Source organism: Phyllobates terribilis, unplaced genomic scaffold (genome assembly GCF_046119375.1).
Source record: "Phyllobates terribilis strain yellow unplaced genomic scaffold, ASM4611937v1 Scaffold_12__6_contigs__length_324123572, whole genome shotgun sequence".
Lineage (NCBI taxonomy): Eukaryota > Metazoa > Chordata > Amphibia > Anura > Dendrobatidae > Phyllobates > Phyllobates terribilis.
This window is the reverse complement of record NW_027362772.1, coordinates 48105698-48132878: the sequence shown is the minus strand read 5'-3', so window position 1 is coordinate 48132878 and position 27181 is coordinate 48105698. Positions and strand designations below refer to the sequence as shown.

The 27181-nt window shown below is 42.4% G+C and overlaps 1 protein-coding gene across 7 annotated transcripts in view; it reads right to left on the bottom strand.

The window, feature by feature from the left end:
- Positions 1-27181, bottom strand: part of LOC141172017 (maternal B9.10 protein-like) — a 202936-nt gene that overhangs the window by 17566 nt on the left and 158189 nt on the right. For all 7 annotated transcript variants that reach the window (XM_073655792.1, XM_073655791.1, XM_073655790.1 and 4 more), the window contains 3 exons: positions 15049-15241; positions 10661-10740; positions 4451-4562 (listed from right to left, as the gene is read on the bottom strand). The gene's annotated coding sequence lies outside the window, so the exon portion shown is untranslated. The remainder of the gene's footprint in view (positions 1-4450; positions 4563-10660; positions 10741-15048; positions 15242-27181) is intronic.

Sequence of the window (27181 nt, the reverse complement as noted above, 5' to 3'; positions counted from 1 at the left end):
GTGTGGTGAAATGGTGATAAAAAAAACTCTTAAATGCCGCTGTCAGTCTCTGTACCACATGCCTATCATTTTATCCCTATATTCTGCAATCTGACCCCTAAGTGGACTAAAAAGAAAAAAAAAGTTAAAAAGTTATTAAAAGAAACTCTAACATTTTCAATGCCCCTTTTTGTCCCCCATTAAATATGAAGATAGTGAAAAAAAAGACAAAATATAAAAATAAAAAATGATAAATAAAATCTAAAAAATAAAAAAGATAAATAAAATATAAAAAATAAATAATAAAAATAATACTAAAAAATTATAGACAAAAAACATAATAAATAAAATATAATAAATAAAAAATAATAAAATATACTATAAAATAATAAATAAAAAACAATAAATAAAATATAAATAATAAAATATAATAGTAAAAAACAAGAATAAAAAAAAAATACATAACAAATGAAATCTAATAAATAATAATACAAAAATAATAAATAAAATATAATAAATAATAATAAAAAGTAATAGTAAAAAATAATAATGAAAAAAATAAATAAATAATAAATTAAATCTAATAAATAATTATACAAAATTAATAAATAAAAAATAACAATACAAAAATAATAAATAAAACATAATAAATAATAATAAATAAAATATAATAAATAGATAATAATAAAAAATAATAAATAAAATCGAATAAATAATAGTAAATAAAATGAATAAAAAATAAACACGTCTGTAAAAATCCAATCTATCAAAATATATAATTATTTAACCCATGTGGTAAATGCACGAAAAAAAAATCAAAGCGACAGCAATGCCGTTTTTCAGTCGCCGCACCTCGGTATATAAAAATAAAGATGTTAGGTAGCCCTTCTTGGAAGAAGAGGAGGAAAAAATAAGAGAGCAAAAATGAAAATTGGCTGCGGAGGGAAAGGGCCCGATATTTGTTGGCAGAGATCCCTATTTTCGGCTGTATACGGTATATTAGGCAGCTGCTTTCAGGTTGTCCATTTTCTGTAGGTGTGAATGTGACCTAATAATTCATGTCTAAGTCCCTCTTAAAGGGACGTGCCTCGTGCTCCTACTTAGCTGCGTTATATTCTTCTCTTCCTTCTTCAGGGCAGGAGACGCCTGTGTATTATTCTAGCGTTGTCCATATGGTAGATTCCCTTTTATCCTGATCACATCCTAGTGGTGTTTCCGGATATTTCACAGATCAATAAATGACGACAAATTCCTTTTATTATAGTTTATTCAAAATAAATAGAAAGGTGAAAAAAAGTATAAAACAATCAGACTGTAAATCTACATACAGGACCCAACCGGGGGACGTCATGTGGGTTAGTTCTGCTGCCCCCAACATCTACTGAAAGGGACCAAAAATGAAAGCAGCGACGTGGTGGATTCCTTCTCGGCTCTGCTGCACGGCTGGTTGGGGGGTCCTGCTGGATGGAGGGATCCTGCTGGGTGGGGTGTCCTACTGGGTGGGTGGGTCCTGCTGGGTGGGGAGTCCTAGTGGGTGGGGGGTCCTGCTGGGTGGAGAGTCCTGCTGGGTGCGGGGGTCACCTATACTGCTCATTTGGGCACTTTAAATTGGGGAGAGGGTATTTATAAGGTCTGGTATAATCACGGGGTCTGATCCGGGCCCCATAATTTGCTCATGTGTACAGCTTGGTCCCGATCCATAGCTGTCAAATGTATTGTCATCATTCACCTTGGTCCTTATCTATAGTCATCATTCATCTGGGTCCCTATCTATAGTCATCATTCATCTTGGTCCTTATCTATAGTCATCATTCATCTTGGGTCTAACCTATAATCATCATTCATCTTGGTCATTATCTATAGTCATCATTCATCTTGGTCCTTATCTATAGTCATCATTCATCTTGGTCATTATCTCTAGTCATCATTCATATTGATCATTTTCTATAGTCATCATTCATCTTGATCACTATTCACAGTTGTCAGTCACAAAAGTCCTTATCTATATTCATCACTCATCTTGGTCTTTATTCATATTCTTCATTCATTTAAGTCCTTATCTACACTCATCATTCATATCGGTCCCTTTCCAAAGTCATTATTCGTCTTGGTTCTTATCTATAGTCATCATTCATCATGGTCATTATTCATAGTTGTCATTCACATTAGCCTTTATCTAAATTTATAATTAATATTGGTCTTTATCCATAGTATTCATTCATTTAGGTCCTTTTCATTCATCATGGTCTTTATTCATGCACAGCATTGCAGTGTTTATCTATATTCATCATTCATCTTAGCCAATATTCATGTGTCATTCACATTCGGCCTAAAGCATTATTTTCATTCATATTGCTCCTTATCCATAGACATCATTCATCTTGGTCCCTATTCATATTCTTCATTCATTTCAGTCCTTATATACACTCATCATTCATATTAATCCCAATCCATAGTGGTCGCTACTTACAGTCATCACTTGCATCGGTCCCTATCCATAGTTATTGCTTCTATCGGTCCCTTTCCATAGTCATTACTTACATCGCTCCCTATCCATAGTCATCACTTACATCAGTCCATATCCATAATCTCCCTCATATTGGTCCCTATCCATAATCATCACTTACATCGGTCCCTATCCATAGTCATCACTTATATCGCTCCTATCCATAGTCATCACTTACATCACTCCCTATCCATTGTAATCACTTACATCAGTCCCTATCCATAGTCATCACTTACATCAGTCCCTATCCATACTCTCCCTCATATTGGTCCCTATCCATAGTCATCACTTCTATCGCTCCCTATCCATAGTCATAGTTTCTATTGGTCCCTATCTATAGTCATCACTACTATCGATCCCTATCCATAGTCATCACTTCTATCGCTCCCTATCTATAGTCATCACTACTATCGGTCCCTATCCATAGTCATCACTTCTATCGCTCCCTATCAATAGTCATCACTTACATCTGTCCCTAGCCATAGTCATTGCTTACATCACTCCCTATCCATAGTCATCACTTATATCACTCCCTATCCATAGTCATCGCTTACATAGGTCCTTATCCATAGTCATCACTTACATCGCTCCCGATCCATAGCCATCACTTACATCGCTCCCCATCCATAGTCATCGCTTATATCGCTCCCTATCCATAGCCATCACTTACATCGCTCCCTATCCATAGTCATCACTTACATCGCTCCCTATCCACAGTCATCACTTACATCACACCCCATCCATAGTCATCACTTACATCGCTCCCTATCCATAGTCATCACTTACTTCGGTTCCTATCCATAGTCATCGCTTCTATCGCTCCCTATCCATAGTCATCGCTTCTATCGCTCCCTATCCATAGTCATCGCTTCTATCGCTCCCTATCCATAGTCATCACTTACATCGCTCCCTATCCACAGTCATCACTTACATCGCTCCCTATCCACAGTCATCACTTACATCGGTCCCTATCCATAGTCATCGCTTCTATCGTTCCCTATCCATAGTCATCGCTTCTATCGCTCCCTATCCATAGTCATCGCTTCTATTGCTCCCTATCCATAGTCATCACTTACATCGCTCCCCATCCATAGTCATCGCTTATATCACTCCCTATCCATAGTCATCACTTACATTGCTCCCTATCCATAGTCGTCACTTACATCGCTCCCTATCCACAGTCATCACTTACATCGCTCCCTATCCATAGTCATCACTTACTTCGGTTCCTATCCATAGTCATCGCTTCTATCACTCCCTATCCATAGTCATCGCTTCTATCGCTCCCTATCCATAGTCATCGCTTCTATCGCACCCCATCCATAGTCATCACTTACATCGCTCCCTATCCGTAGTCATCACTTACTTCGGTTCCTATCCATAGTCATCGCTTCTATCGCTCCCTATCCATAGTCATCACTTACATTGCTCCCTATCCACAGTCATCACTTACATCGCTCCCTATCCATAGTCATCACTTCTATCGCTCACTATCCATAGTCATCAGTTACATTACTCCCTATCCACAGTCATCACTTACATCGCTCCCTATCCATAGTCATCACTTACATTGGTCCCTATCCATAGCCATCACTTACATTGGTCCCCATCCACAGTCATCACTTATTCCGGTCTTTATTCTTACTCTCGCTCACATTGGTCCTTATCTATAGTTGTCAGTTATACTCGTCCTGTTCATAGCTCCTATTGCTCCCTCACATTGGCGCCTTTATTGGCTCCTGTCCCTGTTGGAAGTAATACTTGAGTAGTAGTAGTAGGACACTGCTGTGAATACAGGAAGAGCACAGTCGCTCCAGTTGTCACTCCTGTCAATGCTTCTTATAGGGTTATGCCATATGCCGCCATACTGTCCTCAATCGCCCTGATAGCATGAGGCATCATGGGATTTCATTCGCCCGTTTCCTGTTGTAGTAACACACGACGCCCGGCTCCTCAGAACCTCACCTGTGACATATTTTTTCTTCACAGGTTAAGGGTCTCAGGGACAGAGCGATGTGCTGACAGCAGGAGCGGCTGATGAGGACATGAGCTCCTTACCTGGATGATATTGGAGAACCTGGAGGAAAATAAGAAGAAAATATCAAAATGGGATCACAGAGAAAAGGAGGTGAAACAGACACTATAGCATAAAGAAAAAACAAAAACAACAAAGCATAGCTTAGTAAGGTTAGGCTAGGATCAGGCATGTTGTATTTCAACATGGCCGATCCTTTGTTCTCAGATATCTGTATAGCATTAGTAAAATTTTAGGACCCCTGCATTAAGTATATAAGCTTCTAGAATGAGAGGACATTAGGGGAAGAGTATAAAAAAAACCCTAACAGTATTCAGCGAGTGGGTGACCTAAATTTCAGCGGTATAGTGGGAAACTTTCATGAAGAAGAGAGTAAAATCCTTGGCAATGCTCCAGGGATCTGTGATATTTCAAAGGATTTATTAAATGAGATTCTTAAAGTTCACAGAAAAGTTTCTTCTAGATCGGGGTGAGTAACTTGAATATAAGGATATGTAAGGCAAGCGAAAAAGAAGGGATGATTGAATCTAAATACTATGAGGCCCCAGGGGTGAAGTGACAGAAGCTCCAAGGCAGTAACATCAATTCTTGTTACAGGTGTCAAAAACAATTGACTACACTGACGGCTATAGATGGGGTCCAATGCGGAACTCCCCCCCCCCTAACTTATGTGGGGATTGGTAATCTTTCAAAAGATTTACGAAGGATTTTTAGAACCAATTAAATGAATTTCTTACATTTTCCAGAAATTGTTTCCAAAAAAATTCTTCTAAATTGGGTAAGGTACTTTGTGTATATACTAAAATACTAAATCAAATAAATAGATTTGTAAGGCAGGCAAAAAGAAAAGATGATTGAATCTAAATACTGTGAGGATCCAGGGGTGAAGTGACAGCAGGTCCAAGACTGTGACATCAATTATTATTGTTACAGGTTTTAAAAGTTCTTAACTCCACTGACAGCTATAGATTAATCCCCTAATCTAGGTGAGGATCTGTAATATTTCCAAAGATTTATAAAGGACTTGTAGCACCAATTAAATTACCGGTAGTTTCTTACAATTCACTGAAGTTGTTTCCCAAAAGTTTTAAACAATTTATGGAATGAGTTTCTTAAAGCTCACTGAAGATTCTTCAAGACTGGAGTAAGTAATTTGAGTATATACTACACCAAATATATGGATCTGGGAGTCAGGCAAAAATAAGGCATGAATCATTCTAAATACTATGAGGGCCCAGGGGTGAAGTAACAACAGCTTCCATGCTGATCTCCTTAACCTAAGCAAGGTATGACACCCCTCAGGCGTTGGACTCTGTAGTTCTCAACTACTCAACCACTGTGTTCTATTTCGTCATGAATTGAAAAACGTATACATAATTTAGCAGTGATCTTACGTCTTTGACTTTTTAGGTTTCACTCACAGAGCTTAGTTTGGCATAAATGAAGGAATATAATTTATATACAGTAAATTTAAAGGGGTTGTTCATCTTTGGGGACATTTTTTCTTGCTTAAGTGCATATATATGGTGCTGAAAATTTTTTTTTTTCAACTGGATGTATTGAATTTTTGTACTGTTTTGCTTTTACAAAGTCTTTTTCTTCCACATTCAACTTTGATGTGGTCTGCGGTCTTAAATCCACTGATAGGTGCTTCAAAAAGTCAGAGAAAGAGTTACAAACTCTATGGTCAGAATGAGCTCACTGAGGGATTCTCAGTTAACTCATTCTGCATCCAGCCAAAGACATAGCAAAACAGGATAGATTTTTTTCCCATAGACAGTTTTGATAAATCTGTGTAAGAAGAAGCTGTTTAATAAATTAGATGTTGCCATCACTCATGGGGTTAACATGGCAGCAGCCCGAGGTCAGCTGAAGGCCCTCGTGTCCGCCATCTTGGAGGTTCTATGACTGGGCTTCATGGGAGATTGTAATGTTTACCATATACTGCAATACTAAATCTAAACGATCGCAGGTTCTGGTCCTCCGGAGAAAAAAAATCTAAACCATAGTTGAAAAATGCTCAAAAATATAAAAAAAATAACAAAAACATAAAAGTATAAATCACCCCCCCCTTAACCCAATCCAAATATAAATTAACAAATTAATCAATAAATTAATTTTTAGTATCGCTGTGTCCTTAAAAGTCCGATCAAGAAAAATATAAAATTAATTAACCCATACGCCATAAAGAAAAAAAAAATCGAAACACCGAAATTGCATTTTTCGATCGCCCCACCCCAAAAAATGCCTACAAAACAATACCATTAAAAATTACATCTCACCACACAAAAAACAAGCCATCACATAAGCTCCAACAATGTAAAAATAAAAAAGATACAGGTCTCGGAAAATTTAAAGAAAAAAAAAAACTTTTTTTTTAAATTTTATAAAAGCAGTAAAAAAAAAGAAAAAACTTTAGTATTTCTGTATTCGTGCTGACACCTCGGATCAAGTTACTAAACTTACTAGGACAATTAGGCAATAGACGCCTAATCTATCGAAACTAGGGAAGAAACCTTGTTGTTGTCTATAGCAGCCAATCAGAACGCAGCTTACATTTTCTAAGAGCACTTTTTATAAATTAAAACCGAGCTCTGATTGGTTGCAATGGTCAACAAGGCTACATTTCCTGTTAGGCTTAAGACCTCCAATTCATCTCTCTAGTAAAATTCAGAGAGAGAAACAGGGAGGCAGTACTGTCTGTGCCTCCATTATTTTCTAGCATATACGGTAAATGGTTTTCAAGTAGGTGACTACCGTATTACATTGCAGACTATGCACCGCCACAGTAGTCACCAAGTGTCTTGGAGGCTGTTGCTATGAAGTGAGTATTCATTAAAAAAAAATAAGATAAAAAAAGCAGTAAAAAGGGAATCTTAAGTGTGATCTGGAGTGTAAAACAGAACAAAAAGTTTTCCCTTAAAGGAAATGTCTAGAGTTGTAAAAACCTGGCTTTGGTTTTTTTTTTTAGAACAGTACCATCCCTGTCCACAGGTTTCATTTGGTATTGCGACTCAGCTCCATTCACAAATAAATGAGAGTAAAGAAGAGTAGTCTGGTCTCTCCCATGTAAAGTGAGCGTGAAGAAGAGTAGTCTGGCCCCTCCCAAATGAAATGAGACTGAAGAAGAGTAGTAAGGTCTCTCATATCTGAAGTGAGACTGAAGAGTAGTCTGCAAGCTCCCATGTAAAGTGAGACTAAAGAAGATTAGTCTGGCCTCTTTCACATGAAATGAGACAGAAGAAGAGTAGTCTGGCCCGCCTCCACGTAAAGTGAGACTGAAGAAGAGTAGTCTGGCCTCTTCCAGATAAAATGAGACTGAAGAAGAGTAGTATGGCCCCTCCCATATAAAGTGAGACTGAAGAAGAGTAGTCTGGCCTCTTCCACATGAAATGAGACTGAAGAAGAGTAGTCTGGGACCTCCCAAATGAAGTGAGACGGAAGAAGAGTAGTCTGGCCCCTCCCAAATGAAATGAGACTGAAGAAAAGTAGTCTGGCCCCTCCAATGTAAAGTGAGATTGAAGAAGAGTAGTCTGGCCCCTCCCATGTAAAGTGAGATTGAAGAAGAGTAGTGTGGCCCCTCCCAAATGAAATTAGACTGAAGAAGAGTAGTCTGGCCCCTCCCATGAAAAGTGAGATTAAAGAGGAGTAGTGTGGCCTCTCCCACATGAAATGAGACTGAAGAAGAGTAGTCTGGCCCAGCCAAAGTGAAATGAGACTGAAGAAGTATATTCTGGCCCCTCCCATGTGAAGTGGGACTGAAGAAGAGTAGTCTGGCCCATCCCATATGAAGCGAGACTGAAGAAGAATAGTCCGGCTCCTCCCATATGAAGTGAGACTGAAGAAGAGTAGTCCGGCTCCTCCCATATGAAGTGAGACTGAATAAGTATAGTCTGGCCACTCCCATGTGAAGTGAGACTGAAGAAGAGTAGTCTGGCCCCTCCCATGTAAAGTGAGATTGAAGAAGAGTAGTCTGGCCCCTCCCAACTGAAATGAGACTGAAGAAGAGTAGTCTGGCCCCTCCCATGTAAAGTGAGATTGAAAAACAGTAGTGTGGTCCCTCCCACATGAAATGAGACTGAAGAAGAGTAGTCTGGCCCCTCCCATGTAAAGTGAGATTGAAGAAGAGTAGTGTGGCCTCTCCCACATGAAATGAGACTGAAGTAGAGTAGTCTGGCCCAGCCAAAGTGAAGTGAGACTGAAAAAGTATAGTCTGGCCCCTCCCATGTGAAGAGAGACTGAAGAAGAGTAGTCTGACCCATCCCATATGAAGTGAGACTGAAGAAGAGTAGTCCGGCTCCTCCCATATGAAGTGAGACTGAAGAAGAGTAGTCTGGCTCCCCCCATATGAAGTGAGACTGAAGAAGAATAGTCTGGCTGCTCCCATATGAAGTGAGACTGAAGAAGTATAGTCTGGCCCCTCCCATGTGAAGTGAGACTGAAGAAGAGTAGTCTGGCCCCTCCCATGTAAAGTGAGATTGAAAAAGAGTAGTGTGGCCCCTCCCAAATGAAATGAGACTGAAGAAGAGTAGTCTGTTCCCTCATGAAATGAGATGGAAGTTGTGAAATCTGGCAGGTTAAATTTATAGGATTATTTCATGTCACGTGGCACCTTTTTTGAAATCTCTGTACTTGAAGGGAATGTGTCACATTGTATATGCGGTCCAATCTGCAGGCAGCAGATAAAGCAGGAGGCACAGAGTAGATTGATATATACATTTATGGGAAAATATTTAATATAACTTATTTGATTCAGGAGTCCAGTGGGCGGAGTCCAATAATGCATATACAAAGATAGCTGTCAGTTATTAAAGGGAATCTGTCAGCAAGATTTCACCCTCAAAACTCACTCCAGCTCTATCCCCGCCCAGAGCCGCTTCCTCCTGCTTGACCGACAGCTTCTATGCTGTGTGACTTCAGTCAAAGGAGCCCTCAGTCAAACAGGAGGAGGCAGCAAGGATTAGAGCTGGAGTGACAGAGGCTTCAGATCTACAGCCTCATATGCATATCAATTCAAACGCTGATTTCTCAGTGACGGAAGAACGGACCGGCCATGTAAAGGTATCGCTGGACTTGTCTTTGAAAGACCTACATTTACACATAAATAGTTTGGGGGGAGTGAAATCTTGTTGACAGATCTTACTTAAAATAGGACCGCCTACTGGACTACAAAGCTGAGAATAAGAAATAATTAAGATCAATACAAGTTATCTTCAATATTTTCCCCAAAAAACTATATATCAATCTGCTGAGCTCCTCCTGCTCTGTAACATACTGCCCTCACATATGACTCCATGGTAAAGGTTTACTAGCAAGATAGATAGATAGATAGATGGATAGATGGATGGATGGATGGATGGGTGGATGGATAGATAGATGATAGGTAATAGATGGATAGATAGATAATAGATAGATGATAGATAATAGATAGTTAATAGATAGATGGAAATGAGATAGATAGAAGAATAGATAGATAGATGGATGAATAGATAGATGGATGGATGGATGGAATGATGGATAGATAGATGAATAGATAGATGGATGGATGGATGGATAGATAGATGAATGGATAGATAGATAGATGTATAGATAGATGGATGGATAGATAGATAGATAGAAGAACAGATATAGATAGAAGAATAGATAGATAGATAAAAGAATAGATAGAGGGGTAGATACATATAGTTTCTAAGTATCTATTTATCTATCTATCCATCTATCTATTCTTCTATCTATTATCTATCTATCTATCTATTCTTCTATCTATTATGTACCTATCTAGTCTTTTATCTAGTCTATCTATCAATCTATCTATCTATAAGAGCCAGGAGATAACTAGTTAACTCTAGAACTTCTGCCTGGATCCTCTGCTACCTGTAGTACCTATATACCTGTATATACCTGTATATACCTGTACTATATATATATATATATATATATATATATATAGTCTTGGTAATACACAGCATGGACTTCAGACTATAAATTCTGACGAGGCGATTGCAGAAACGTTGCGTCCCAGACAACAATGGGGCGGACATCTTGCCTATTGTCTGGCTCAGGAGTGTTGGTGGCGTCGGAGCTCGGGGGACAGCAGACACAGACAGACGTCCACACCTTCACACATCCCATTGTCTTACCTCTCGCTTCTTGTCGTCCCCTTCTTTCTCCCCCAGAAATTTCCACCGAAAAAAAGCGCAAACCTCTCCGGAGTCTTGGACTAGGACACAGGATGAAATGAGTTAAGGATAATCCCATTAAATAAGAAACTGTTAATAAAATAATTAAACTGGTGTCTGGCCAAAATGTAGTAAGAACCGAAACCCCCTTTTTTTATGGCTGGTGCCTTCATTTCGTCTTTTTTTTATGCTGCGCCGCCGGGTGTCAAAACTCAGTCTGCATTATCTGTGAGTGGCCATTTAGCAGCAGAACAAGTGCAGAAAATGGCACTTTAAGGACGGCAGACGCAGCGCACCCCACTAATGCGTGTCCTCATATTGCCCCAACTGTATTAGCAAGCAATTTAGGGAGCGGCTGCAGGAAGTGCGGGCTATAATTGGATGGCCTGGTGCCATGATACTTCTTCTTCACCTATAATGGTCCTGGGTATGAGATGTACGAACATCGGGCCACCAGATATGGCCACTTTCATTTCTCATCCCAAAAATTGCCTCCAGACATCCCTGTAGTTTGCATGAACCCCCGTCGACATGTATGATATATATGTATATACCGTGCCTGGTATATCAGGGGAACTAACCATGCAATCTGCTGCACATAATCACAGCAAGAATGCAAAAAGCTCCCGACTGAACGCTGACACCTGTCCGCGAGCTGACAGACTACCACCTGCCCGAGGAGAGCCGGGTGACAAAGGACAGCACGTAACAGGTGCGTAGACATTCCGGCGGAGGATTGCCCAGAGAAGACGAAAGGCGCGGACAATGCGCAAAATGGCGACTCGACCGCCGCAGAATATTAATCAGCGGCTGACCCAAAACTGAGATGCAGATCTCGACCCAAAAAAACGGCCAAAAAATGAAAAACAAAAAAAAAATCATCGACATCCAAATACCGTCGAGCGAGACAGGCATTAGATCTTACTGCAAGACTGAACCCCAAGCACAGGCGTCCCCCCGAGATGAGCGAGCAGATGTGTATCCCCCCCACCTCCGCTGCAACAAAAGAACATCTAATCCCTGCAGGAAAAAAAAAAAAAGTGACAAAAATGCACATTGGCATCCGCCTGCCAACCCCGTACCTGACCTCCAGCTGCCTCTGCCACTCTCGACGCTGCTGTCTGTCTGTCTCCATCCTCAGTCTGTGCTGCGAGAGCGTCATGAGCGAGTCTATGCCACCCCCTCCTCCTCCTCCTCTGCCCTCACATACACTCTCACCCCTCTGCATGCAAAACCTGACGAGCACGTCGCCTGCCGAGTGCGGCTAATCCGTACCGCCTGTAACAGGTAGCTGTGCCCAGTGTGCAGGGCACCACCATGGGCCTCTCCCCGTGTCCATCAAACGCCTCCTTGTCCTTCCCGATCAATAATTGCCTCTTACCTTGCGTTGTCTGGCTGCCTTTGTGTTTGTGCATTCCTCTGTACCTTCATCCATCATACACCTGCCGCTGCCTCTTTGTCTGCTCCTCTCTCTGATGTGCCGCCGCTGTCTGCTCCCTCTTGCCATACTGTCGACGCTCTTTGTCTGGACCCCATCATTTTTGCGCCTCCTCACCTGTCTGCCTCTCTCGCATCCCTATCCTGATTTTTTACAATTTGTCTCATCCGTCCCCCTTCCACTTCCAGCGCCGCTTAAATCACCATTGCGCGCTGGCCATTTCTTTTCGCCCCCACCACCTCCGTAAAAAATACCTGTTCTCCGTCTTCATTTCCTCGTCTGACCATTCTCTCTTCCTTCTTCCTCGCTGCTCTCTTTCACCATTCTCACCCCCTCCTTTTGCCGTCGCTCTCTCCATTCTCCCCATCGCTCCGTCCCTCCCCTCCCTCCCCGCTCGCTCTCCGCCTCCTGGGCTGCCTTTCATTTCCAGACAGGCAGAAAGCGCAATGCGGTTCTAGTCAGGATGGGGGGGGATTTATTAAACTTGTCTGGCTCAAGACACGGAGGGAGGGTTCTGTCTCTATGTGCGGGGTGATGGGACGGAGGAGACACTGGTAGAAACAGGAGAAAGGGGGCAACCTATGGGGAAGGTAGCAAAATAGTAAAGGTGGGTAGATCTGCCCAATCGTTTTGGTATGCCTGGGTAGATTAACTCTTCGCTGGCAGGCGACGGTGGCGCATTGCAGAGCGCGCTCGGTTCAAAAGTTAACGGCACGTCGTGTAAACCCTGTCTAATCCCGCGCCGGTTTATATCGACAGACCATCTATTTCCACCTGTTATAGGTCCGGCCGTTCCCTATAGGTCTTACATCTCGGCTAAGCGAGACATCGACTGCCTTGTTACATTTAATTGTGGCTGCAAATAAAAAGCGCCACATATTTCGGCGTCTGTCTCGTGTGCCGGGTGTCCGACTGGTCGTAAATCTTCATTTTTTGACTTATCATTTTTTTTTTTTAGCCCTCTCTGACATCTTCGGTCTAGACAGAGACGTGACAGTCTATTTCTGACGCTCTGTCAATTCCGATTTTTGAGAAATAAAATGGACGCATTTTCGCCGGTAAACTACTAGCGCAATATGGTGTCGAAAATACTCTAAAAAATCAGGATGCAGGAGGCTTTTTTTTTTTTCTTTTTTTTCGGTGTACTGCGCAAAACTAATTTTTTTTCAGGTGTTTACGAATGTTCTAGAAAGACCAATGTGGGGCAACTGGATTTGGCCCCCGATCCTCAATTCCGTGTCTGTCTGGCTTGAAAATGAGATTGAGAAATGGAGCAATCTGCAGATTTACAATGCAGCTTCCTCCAGGGGGCGCTCTAACACCGTCCACTCGCAAGGTGCAGCAGAGGTCGCTGAAGGCCCCGAGGTTGGGGAGCATCATCGCAATGTAGTGCCGCTGTGGGAACAGCAGGTGACGCTGCGACACTGAGGAGACGACTCTCAGGAGCTGCGCACAGACTGAGAAAAAAAAGCACACTGCCGCCCACTGCATGGCAATACAGACACAAAAGATTAAAAAGAAAAAAAAATCACCCTGGAGCCTTTGACTTGATATCACCAACCAGGATTGATTGGGGGGGTAATTTAGAAAACAAATTTAAAAAAAAATCAGCAGCAATGGAGCGGGCAGGAATAATAGACAATATCACAATTAGTCATGGTATTCCCATCTCATACATTGGTGTCTGGTTGCATGGGTACGCCATCACTTTCTGATCGGTGGAGGTCAACCTTTGAGATCCCCATCAATTCGGAGAATTAAGTTTACGCAGTCTTTTTACCATTTTTTTCCCAAACAGCAAACTGCAGCACAGCTCCGTTCGGTGCTGTGGCCCCTTCATTCTCAGGATTGATGGGGGGTCCCAGAAGTAAGAACTCCATCCATCATAAAGTGATGCATTTTGAATGGGTATCTTGTCACCTGATCCAACATAATCTTAGACACTCAAGAGAACTCAAACAAGACAATGGGGGGGGGGCGGTCTTCAAAGCGCCTTTTAGATGCTTTGTTGAACCATTGTATGGCAATGGCAGATAATCGGAAACCATCCTACTGCCCAAGACCGTCTTGGTTTAGAAATGAATTCAAATACTCAAAACTGGATAAACAATTCCCAAAAACACCCCTTGGTGGTAACTAAAGATTTTCCAAAATTTTAATATCTTGGTGAAACATCCTTAAGTGACAACAATGGCTGGAACATGGCTTGGTACTCCTTTCTTACTTGATTGTAGAGTCCCATATCCAACGATGTTGCGATGTTATGGTGAAGCCCCAGGGAAAGATAGGAGGCTGTACAGTTATCTCCTGTGGTGTTATCCTCAACTATACAACCTACTACCTCATCCAGGAGCTCACTGAGCAGAAGTCCTCGGGAGTCCCTACTAAGAGGAGCACGATGAAGAAGACAACATGATGGAGAAGAAGAATGCACATTCAACATGGTCTGTACCAGCCAAAAGTTTTTCAGACATACGGAAATAAAGCAAGACACATTAAGGGATCCAAAAACTTGGTAATTCAACTCAAACAAAGCTCACACGCCGCCGTAGCCAAGCCGACACAGACCCGCACACTCGAGCTTGTGAGAGGGGCACAGCACAAGTTCGGATCTACGGGTTTATGGCAACCAGCAGAACATCTACACTGAACTCGACATCAAGAGTAAAGAAAACGTTTTTGTAACTGGAGCAAATATGGTGGCGTCTACATCTACAACCAAACCTACGCCTTATAGAGTTACGTTATTTGGGGTTCGTTATCAGCACCCAAACAACCATCAGGTTGTCATATTGAGTCCTAGATTCGAGAACAGTAGAACATTCCCCAACATTTTATCTAAGAGGACAAAAAAAATAGGAAAAAAGCTACTGCTTAAATAAAGCAAGCACCATTACATTGTCCAAGTTACCTTTATTGGCGGCTTCCTAACACCCCTGAATGTCCTCGCCCCATGCACAGTCGAGAAGTAACGGCCATGTTACATGCTGCTTGGTGTGGGCGGATGTACTGGGCCCTGTGCCATGACACTGAAGGCGGTGTTGCATTTTTCGTGGCCTCTCTTTTCCTCTCTCTCCCCTCCCTATGGACAATCTCCGTCGCAACTAAAAGGAACAAAGGAGAGAAACGAACACATGAATGCAGGTTGCATGTTGGCAGAGACTGGTAGATTTGCTTGGCAGGAACTGGCCCTCCGGGAAGGAATCCCTTCCTCCTGTCCTAAAAGCTTCTACCCGCTGTGTGTCTGTTGTCCGCTCTATCTTTTTCCGAACCTATGAGGTCACCACTTCTTTGTCCGCCTTATCAATTTTTTGCTGAGTGTTATCGTTCCTCTTCTTCCTAAGTTCTACTTTTTCTTTTTTGCCTTCTGGCAACTCCCACCCCTCACGCCCAACATCAAACTAAAAGTTAACGGAGCGATTCTGCTCTCCCTGGTTTTCAAGGCTATGATCTTACCGCTTCTCTTTCTATCTCTTCCATGGTCACTTTAACGGTTCTTTGTTAATTATCGATCTCTGGCTCCATTCCTCTCCTGACCCGATTTTCTTCATTCATTACACTCCTCCTTTTTTAACTCTGTCTCTTTCTTCCACTCCTCCCATATGTCTCACAGCTCATTCCAACACTTCCTCTTCTCTCGCCTAAGTCTCCTGAGGCTTTACCGCGTTCTTTACCTTTCCCCACCCAGCTCACTTTACCTCCCCTTCCTTTTCCTAAATACCCATTTACCCGCTATTTTTTCTCGGAATCCCCTACCGCGGACAATAAAACCTTTTTTTTCACAATACAAAACAATATTGAGATGTCAAAGTGACATCCATATCCATATGAAGCCACCATATTCCTAGTATTTCCTTGACCAAAAATTCTAGCTTTTTTTCCACCGGTAAGCCAAGACCCTAGGGCTGAATGTCAACCGTAAAAGCCAACAACCTTCTGTTCTGGTAATGTACATGTTAAAATACGAGACATTCTCCAACCAGGGAGCCCGTGCCAGACCGCTCAGCATGTGCAAGTCACAGCAGAGCCCAACAACATTTCCAAGGCTGAAGATCAAATGAAAGTAATGAAGGGAAAGATATCCGATTATTATTTATGTATCCTATATGGAAAGTCCAACACTCCAACCTGAGGACGTTTTCCGGTTTGCTTTCTCCATACTGGGTTGTTAGCTTATAATTATATCCCACATAAACCTTTTTTATTCCTAGGAAACTGGTGACAGTCCAAACTCTTAGACTCCTAACAATGTTATGGTCATCAACATTTTTGGATGATTTCTAAAGAATGAAGAACCCCTCACATTGTACTTTCTACCTTGTTTTAGTCTAATATTTTGACCCTCTGAAAACATGTGTATACAGACTCCTAAGGTTTCACCTTCATTACAGGAGGACATGGGTGAAAATCCCAGGCAATGTTCATCACCTGTAGGCATAGGTGAATTCTTGACATTTCGTTGGCAAGTATGGCCTATACGATTGGTGTAGCATAATAGTTTTTTGCAATCTATTGTTATGTATCTCAGGGTTAGTGTTTGACAAGAAGCAGCACTCAGTGTCAGGTAGCTGCCCGGGGTAAGCTATGACAATTTTTGAATACTAGAAGAGAAAGGGAAATATATCCCCCAACCAAGCGTTAGGCCGGCAGATAGAAAAAAAAGAGTTTTCTGTAGCAACTACCTAAACTACTTATTTCACTTTTTCGAGGGCTTTAAAAAAATAAAATACGATGAACAGTGGTTTAAAGGGTCAAGTACATAACATATGCAAAATACAGTATCATCTGCTTTAAAGGGTTAGGCCCTCATATAGTTTAGAAAATGATGGTTCGGCCATTAACTACCTCGGCCATCTCTACCATGCACAGGGGCACTCACTCAGCCGAGGGCTCCTGTGATCTCTATGCGAAAGCCGCTGCCAGTCATCTCCACCTGTGGCTTATCTCAGGGAGAAGAAAATGATCAACAGTCTGAAATTGGACATGGTAGATCCATAACTCCCCGCCACAATCCGCTGTTGAAAGCCTCCGTAGATATTAGACAATATTGATGGGTTCGGCCAATGTTAGTCTTATGTGTATGGGGGCCTTTTGTCTTGCTCGTTTCTGCATCAGGAGGACAACGGGGTAGTTGAGGTTTTGTTGACTGATAACTTCTGGGAATGGGTGCACAATACCTGTCCTCGCAGGTATCAATAGATGTGTCCTCACCTTTCCTCCTCACCTCCCGATACGGAAGTGAGAAGGCAGGACTAACACTTTAAGTGTTTTTTTCCCATCTTATGTAGCTTGGTAGATGTCCAACCAATAAGACCCTTCGTGATCCTGAACATGAACCGTTTTTTTCCGACTAATGTATATGGGGCCAGCCACGTTCACGTCCGCATCAGGAGGTCAACGGGGCAGTTTAGGTTACGTTGACTGATAACTGCTGAGATGGGTGCATAATACTTGCCGATCATCCACGTGTCCTGGCAGGTATCAGTAGATATGACGTCACCTTACCCCCTCACATCCCGATGGGGAACTGAGCAGGGCAGGGCTAACCCTTTAAATTGTTTTTCCCATCTCATGAAGATCGGTGGGTGTCCAACCTATAAAACCCCTTATGATCCTGAAAATTAACTTATTTATTTATTTTCCGGCACTGTGGGGTCTCAGCCACCCAACTGACCCACATTAAAAGTTGAAGCAACCGGCCCCCATTAAAAGTGGAAGTAGCACTAAATTAAAATTGGCGTCTATTCATTTTTGGGTCCCAGAGGTCTCCAATCCAGCGAATGAAGGCGCTGCAGTGTTGGTGGTCCTATCCACTGTTTTTACCCTACGAATTGGCCTTCAGTTCTCCAAAGAACTAAAGCGTGACCTTATTTATGTTTATTTTTTACCCTGCACAGACGGGTGGTCAAGAGCATCACCATAAAGGAACATGTTATGAGAGTATGCAGTGATGGTGCCTTCATTTGAGCTACCCATCAATCATAAATTCATGACAAATCCTAGAGATTTGAAGCGCCTTTAATTCTACCGCTTTTAGCGCTTGCTTTAATAAACCTCCCCAAATTTCCAGTTCTTCCTTGGCATTGCAGACCACACCTTTCCTACACAATTTTTTTTGAAGTTTTTTTTGTTCTTGGATGCCTCTGAAATGGAGTTACGCCCCTGTTTTTGGGCCTTTGCGATCATGCAGTTAATTTGCCAAGGATATTGATAGATCACCTCCCTCAAAGATTAAAAAATTTGTGAAAAATAACATGCGCAAAAATTTAAGTAATCATTTCTTGAGTGAAATGTTCGGTGGTCTAAATGGACATAAAATAAGGCGAAGCGGAGTTTAATAGGGTGTAAAGTTCTAGGTTGTGAACTGTTTTTTATTTGAAGGGTCGGAGCTGTAATGATTATTGGAAACACATGTTACTGGGAGTGTTCAGAGTTATTTCCACTTGTTCTGTGGCTACAATATCGAGCTCGGATATAAGATGAAATATGGCACAGCGGTGCCGCATCTGTTGTTTATACAATGCTCTTACAGCCACTAATATCCTTATAATATTCGGTGTCCGACTGGCCATACACAGTCAAAGTCTACTGACCATAGAGAACCAGGACCTGACGGGTCAGAAGTGCTCGTTATTGCTCCCAATGAGGTTCCAAAAAGTCCTTCCATTAACTTCTAGAAAAAGGATGATGTTCTCTTGCATGATGATGGAGAATAACAACCCAAGGACAGAAAGCTTCTTCATTGATATGCACATGCCTATGGTTGCCCTAATGGCCTTGTAGTCAAAAAGTACTAACTATCACCTCAAATGGATAATCCATGTTAGAAAACATATTCAGATATTATACCTGAGTCCCACATTCAAGATCCGCATTTTTTGGCCAGAGTGAAAAGCTTTTATAAAGACTGTAACGCTCTGGAGGACCCATTGATTTCAATCGGCACAGTTTAATGCTTAAAAGGGACCCGTCATCAAGTTAGAAGTGTCCAATTTTTGCTCTTATTTTATTCTCACTGCTCCCCTGAGTATTCAGTTTTTTGTTTTTTCAAAATCCGCCATACGATTCCAGAGATATTGGCCTTTGTATCTAGTGCAAATTTTTATGGTCTTTAGGGGGCGTGGCTCACAGGATCCTCTGGGGCGGGTCTTTAAGGGGCATCTGTGAGCCCACCCCCTTGGTAAACACCATGAAAATTAGCACTACATAAAAAGGCTCATATCTCTGGAACCGTATGGCGGATTTTAAAAAAACAAAAACTGGAATACTCAGAGGAGCAGCGGGAATAAAATAAGAGCAAACAATAGCCAATTTGGACTTGTTGACACATTTATTTTTGCTTTTTTTCTGTGGTGGTGCATTGGCAAACTGCACAGGTTTCCCTGCAAATAGTTACTGTTTCTGATAAGTTTATTTTTGTGGGATTAAAAGCATCCTCCTGCCTACAGGGAGTTAAGTCATGATTTCAAAATAGTGGTTTCAGTGTACTCTTTGGTAAGGCAAGTACCCTTGAAAAATTAACTTTTGAACAGCAATGACCCTCATATAAATGGGTAACAACATTTCAAAAAGACCCTACAGCAAGGCAGTCAAAACCCCCCCAAAAAAAACAGCGGCACAACTAATTTTTACAGCAAACGAGGGAAAATGGTATCATAAAGTAGGAAAATCCAAATTGTAGGGGAACATTCCCCCACAAGAGTTGACCCTCAGCCACAACAGATTCTATAGATGATAGATTTCTAGATATCTCCATATGGTTCGGTTTTGTTTTCATCCTCTAGGTCAGCACCATTACAAAAATATCAAACTTATTTACGGTATACGTTTTTTTTTTTAGATTTTTAGATTTCAGTGGTTCTAAAGAAAATCAGAACTTTGTAAAAATTGGTTTATGACACCATTTTCTGAAACCCCTAATATTTTTCTTTCTCTGTCGATGAGCTTGCGCTATTTTACACGTCGAGTGGATGTTTTTATTGCTACTGTTTTTTGGTACATATGATGTTTTCATAGATTTTTTGGAGTTTTGCCACCTAGAAAGATCAGAAAAACTAAATTTCTTGAGTTTTAACTTTTTTATTTTCCGTTTTTGTTGCTCAGCATATGGGATAAATATCTTTAGATTTTATTACTGCGATTACGCACACGGCAATATCAAATATGTGATTTATTTCGTATTCTTTACATTTTGTTACTTTCATTTGGATAATAGGAGTAAAATATTAGAAAATGGCGCTTCCACCACAGGGAATAAAAATATATTAAAAAAATACGGTATACAAAAAGGATTTTTTTTAAATAAAAATTAAATTTAAAAATATCAAACAAATTGCTCCAATGAAATGTATTTTATTGAAACCAGAAATTATAAAAACACAACGCGTTTCGCTACAACAAACCTTCATCAGGTATCTGAAACCAAATGTAACATACATGTCTCTTATTTTCTATTTTCTTTTGGGGCAGTGATTTCAACTTTTAGACTTTTTTTTATACTCTTTCTAAAAAATCTTTTTTTTTACATTTTTATTTAGTCCTTTTAGGGAACTCGAACCTGTGATCGCTTGATTGCCTGTACAGTACACTGCAATACTGCGGTATTGCAGTGTATTGTGAACTCACTGGTTGAGCTTCATAGGAGATTTCATATGAGAGGCTCGGAAGCCCTCGGATCGCGTTGCCTGGGTTGCCGGTGGCTTTCAGAAGTGATGGTCATCATGTTGAAGCCTCTTAGATATCGGTGTCACGCAAAGATTTAAACCAATGTGATCAGATTTAGTTAGCTCTGATTGCATCAGTTATTGTCAGGTGTTGTCTATGTAACAGAATGGAGCGGGCTCAGCTCCTGAGACTGCTCCGTACACAGATAGCGCACGGCTTCCGTACATGTACGACGACTATTGTTAAGGGGTTAAAGCGGTTGTCCAGGATTTGATAATGATGGCTTATCCTTAGGAGATGTCATCAATATTAGATGGGTGCTAATCCCACTACCGGCACCCCCTCTGATCCCGTGGTGTCTGGAAGCACACGGTGTACGGAGCCTCTGGATGTGAAATCTCATTCTCTAAATCCAGATCTAATCATATTGAATTTTCGCTCACTATATATAATTTACGGGTTTTCTTTAGGGAAATCTTTAGGGTCTAGAATAGGTCGTCCAATTTAAGGTTATATTTTGGGTCCTAGTTCTAGATAAGTCATCACGTGATGGATCTAACCAGTAGATCTGCTACCGATCCCGAGAAATAAGGGGCTGCTACGCTACTTGGTTTTCAAAGGCTGAGAAAAAATAGTGAAAAGGCGCAAAACTACATCCCTTCATTTTCAGGATCGGTGGTGGTCCGAGAGCACAAATTCCACCAATCATAAAGTGATGGCATTTCGAAAAAAAATAGGTGCAAATTTATGGTACAAAGTTAGTCACCTAATGGGTGGAGTAAAGAAAGAGGAAAAAGCCAAAAGATGCAGTAGATTTATCACCCAGTGTGATAAAATTATCACATTTTAGGACTGTCCAGTCTAAGTTTACTTTGTGCCCAATTCTAGGACCCCAACAGATTGATAAGTTGAAAGAGGTTGTCCAACTTTGGAAATTTTCTTTTTTTACCTAAATGCATGAATTTTAGACTAAAAATCATTTTTGCAATCGGGTTTGATTCGAAATTTTGCTCCGCTAGCCTTCTTTACCCTGGCTGAAGAATGAGTTAACTGAGAATCCATCAGCGAGCTCGTTCTGACAGTCCAACATGCAGTTTACCACTCTTTTACTTATCTGTTTCAGCTGACTGATGAAGCTGAATGTGCGGGGAAACAAGGAGCCCTTAAAAAAAAGCAAAATTTGCAACATAACCTGATTGCAAACATGATTTTTAACCCCGAATACATGGATTTAAATAGAATAAAAATTGGACAACTCTTTTTAACAACCTGAGTAGGATTCATCTCCTTACAATCAGGAAATGATGGAAGTCGCGGAAAAGAAGTGGGCAGCAAACAAGACCCCGATAGACTCGGAGTCTCGAGTTGCTATTTTTGCCACAACCTTCTGTTTTTCAGGTCTTTTGCTCTTTATAAGGACATTTTTGACAATCAGTTCTGTGATATTTTATAAGATAGGGGATCTCGCTCAAAGTTTTTTTAAAAAAAGTTTTCAAGGACGATTTTTTTTTTCCCTACGAGGAAGGAGAAGGCAAGTGAGGACGAAGGCATCATCCATAACCTGCGGTTTCCTCCGTACGGAGAGGGCAGGAGGTGGCAGAAGTGACGGAAAGCTCTTAACGTTACTTCTGATCCCTGTTGCTATGGGAGCTGGATCCGCCGCTCGTCTATATATTGGGCACATGCCCAGATATCTCTCCTCCTTTGTCTCTCCCTCCTTCCCTCGCTCACCCCCTCCCGAGATATGGTCTGCCTGTTTCTTGTTCCTCGCACCTCTCCCGCTTCAGAAGATCACACCTTTGTGTCTCGCACATTTCTTCCATATCCTCTACCTTCGCTTTCTGGCAATTTCTTTCTAAAATTTCTTTTTGTTTTTGCCCGCGATTTTCCCGTTATTGGCATTTTGCGTCCATTCCCTTTAATATTTATTTCTTTTTTTGCCTTTTTTTGCCTTCCGTCTACATCCCCCCCACTGTTCGTCTCTCCTCGTCTTCCTCTCTCTTCCCTCCCCCCCCATTGCTCTCATTAATTCATAACACGCAGCACTGCGTCTGATGCCAGGATACCAGGCTGGCACCCGCCATGATGCCACAGGGACGCGGCTATCCGCAGTGCCTACATGATATCCACTGCCGCCTGCTAATCTGAAAATTTTTCATAATTTTTGGATAATTTATACCCACCCCACTTAACACTCGCCCGATGGGGTGGACTGGCACTGCAGGGGTTAAATCCGCCTGACTATGACTGGGTCTTGTAGGGATTAGTTGGCGATCTCTCATACTCTGTCACACACCGTTAGTCCTTTTTGAGTTATTGAGTCTGCTGTGATTGCCACCGTCAATTTCAAGCCGGAGCGTTCATGCCCCCACCCTCCGCGACAAGCCGAGGTATCCGTGCCCACCATGTCCGCCCCGATCTCACCTGCTCCCTCTCTCTTTTGTACTGCGCACTACAGTATATATATATATATATATATATATATATATATATATATGTGGTCAGACATTTCTATAGTGTCCTCGTGTTCTTGGAAAATCCGGAAGGCTAAATATGTGTAACCAGACGCCCGGGGGCCATGATCATCACCCACCCGAGATGGGAATGATCCAGAAATCTGTGCACCGTTATCTCATGTTATGTTACGTATGTTACAGATCAGCCATGTTAGATAGATAGATAGATAGATAGATAGATAGATAGATAGATAGATAGATAGATAGATGCCTTTGACACAATATACCATTCCCTCTTACTACAGACTCTCTCATCTCTCGGCATCACGGACTTGGCCCTATCCTGGATCTCCTCATACCTAACAGACAGGACATTCAGTGTCTCCCACTCACACACCACCTCCTCATTTCACCCCCTATCTGTCAGTGTCCCCCAAGGTTCAGTTCTAGGACCCCTGCTCTTCTCCATCTACACCTTCAGCCTGGGACAGCTCATAGAGTCTCACGGCCTTCAGTATCACCTCTATGCTGATGACACACAGATCAGATCTACCTCTTCGTACCCGATATCTCCTCCCTACTATCCTCTTTCCACCCTCTCACTAAATCTCCCCAATGGACCTATCATTTAAAGTCAATGGCTGCTCACTCTCCCCAGTCCCACAAGCTCGCTGCCTCGGGGTAACCCTGGACTCTGATCTCTCCTTCAAACTACATATCCAAGCCCTTTCCACATCCTGCCGACTCCAACTCAAAAATATCTCCCAGATCTGCACATTCCTCAACCATGAATCTACAAAAACCCTAGACCATGCCCTCATCATTTCCCACCTTGACTACTGCAACCTCCTGCTATGTGGTCTCCTTTCTAACACTCTCGCACCCCTCCAATCTATTCTAAACTGTGCTGCCTGACTAATCCACCTGTCCCCACGCTATTCCCCGGCCTCTCCACTCTGTCAGTCCCTTCACTGGCTCCTCATTACCCGGAGACTCCAGTTCCAAACCCTAACTTTGGCATACCAAGCCATCCACAACCTGTCTCCACCATACATCTGTGACCTAGTCTCCCGGTACTTACCTGCACGCAACCTCCGATCCTCACAAGATCTCCTTCTCTACTCCCCTCTTATCTCCTCTTCCCACAATCGCATACAAGATTTCTCCCGTGCATTCCCCCTACTCTGTAACTCTCTACCCCAACACATCAGACTCTCTCCTACCGTGGAAACCTTCAAAAGGAACCTGAAGACCCACCTCTTCCAACAAGCCTACAACCTGCAATAACCCTCGCTCCACCATACCGCTGCACGACCAACTCTACCCTCACCTACTGTATCCTCACCCATCCCTTATAGATCGTGAGCCCTCGCGGGCAGGGTCCTCGCTTCTCCTGTACCAGCTGCGGACTTGTATTGTTCTAGATTATTGTACTTGTTTTTTATTATGCATACCCCATTTCACATGTAAAGCACCATGGAATAAATGGTGCTATAATAATAATAATAATAATAATAATAAATAGATAGATGATAGATAAATATGGATATATAGATAGATAATAGATAAATATATAGATAGATGTTAGATAAATATGGATAAATAGAGATAGATAGATAATAGATAGATAAAAGATAGATAATAGATAAATTCATAGATAATAGAAAGATAAATAGATGATAGATGATAGTTAGATAGAAGAGAGATAACTAGATAGACGGAAGGATAGAGATAGATAGATAGATAGATAGATAGATAGATAGATAGATAGATAGATAGATAGATAGATAGATGGCCACTGATCTGGAATTCTCCATGGCACTAGGTCTCACACTCCATGACGCCTCGGTGAAATTCTTGCTGTAAGCAGATGACCTAAAGCTACTGCTGTCACCAACCAAGAAAGGCCTCCAAAACTACCTGGAAATCTTGGGAGAAATTCAGTTCCACATGGGCACTACCGATCAACACAAAGAAAACCAACATCATGGTGTTCCAGAGGAGAAAGCCAAGATCAGACCAGCACCCATCATTTGCACTGAACAACTGTACTCTTACAAATACGGAAAATACACCTACCTGGGCCTGGAAATTCAGCGGTCAGGGAGCTTCAAGCAAGCTATAGAGACTTTGAAGGACAAGGCCTGCAAAACCTTTCATGCCATCCAGAGGAAACTCTACCATCTGAAGCCGCCAGTGAGGGTCTGGCTAAAAATCTATGATGCGATCATATCCCAAATCCTTCTGTATGGCAGCGAAGTCTGGGGTCCTCAAACATACCCAGACTGGTCAAGGTGGGATTCCAGCCCAAAAGAAATATTCCAGCTGGAATTCTGTAAGCACCTTCTCCAGGTCCATTGGAGCTCCACCAACACTGCCTGTCGGGCTGAGCTGGGCAGATTCCCTCTACACCTTATAGTCCTGAAGAGGACACTGTCCTTCCAGGCTAGTAGCAGTGCTAGTACATATAGGTGGTCCACCAAAACCAGGACCCAAGGAACAGCTCACCCAAACCCAACCAGACCAAAACACCAATCACAACAGCCTGAGAAAAGCCAGAGTCAGGAAGATGGTAGACAAGGACCAGAAGAGATACGTCAGTGACTGGAGGAACGATATCATCACCTCACAGAAACTGACCATGTACAGGAGTCTACAGAGAGACTACAGACTGGCTCCATATCTGGAGGAACTCCTGGACCCCAGAGACCGTCAGATCCTGAGCCGCTATAGACCTAGTGCTCACAATCTGGCAATCGAGACCAGCTGGCACAGAGAGAGCTACAAGCTCAGGGAGGACAGACTGTGCCCACACTGTGACCTGGAGGCCCTGGAGGATGAGACCCACCTCCTGCTATACTGCACCAAATACTCAGCAGCGAGGGACACTCACTTCAGGAGACTCTCTGATCTCTTCCCAAATTTCAGCTCCATGAAGGAGGAAGAGAAAACATTTATTCTGCTGGGGAAAGAAGAGAGCGCGGGAGAGAGAGCAGCACAATATGTGAGCGAGGGAGAGAGAGCAGCACAGTATGTGAGCACGTGGGGAGAGAGCAGCGCAATATATAAGTGCGGGGAAGATTGCAGCGCAGTTGTCACGCAAGGTGTGGGAAAAACTTAGTGCAACACAAAGGAAAGAGGGAAAGGGAGCCCAGACTCTAGGGAAAGGGGGGAAGTGGAGACCTCCTAGGTTGATCTAGCGTCACCCTGTCTCCCCTAACGTCCCTGTATTGGCTCGTAACCAATCGCCGCACGCGTACCTTACCCTGTCTTTCCGTGGCGTTAGGCTCAAGCTAGGGAAGGGAGGAGATGAGCACTAGTTGATCTCCACTAAACACTATAGACAACAAGGAAGGACAAACAGGGGGAAATAGCTTAGCTTTAGACGACTCCAGACAAATGTGCACACATCCTCAAGCTCCAGAGAGGACAAGGTACTGCTCTAGCTAAAGTCTTCACAAGTACTAATGAATATGGCCGACACGTCCCTCTAGAACACACGAGGTATTTATACAAGCAGGTCAGGGAGCTAATTAGCCAGAGGGAGGTAGCCGGTGGGTCCAAGAGACAGCTTCTAAGAAGATGTCTGTAATATCAAACGTAATATCAAACGTAGAGATCTCCTGCAACCAATTGCAGGGCGACTTCTGACATACCCGTGACAGCAGTATGTGAGCGCGAGGGAGAGAGCAGTACAGTATGTCAGCGCGAGGGAGGGAGCAGAACAGTATGAGAGCGCGGGGAAGAGAGCAGCACAGTATGTGACCGCGAGGGAGAGAGCAGTACAGTAAGTGAGCACGGGGGAGAAAGCAGCACAGTATGTGAGTGCGGGGGAGAGAGCAGCACAGTATGTCAGTGCGGGGGAGAGAGCAGCACAGTATGTGAGAGCGGGGGAGAGAGCAGTATGTGAGCGAGGCAGAGAGA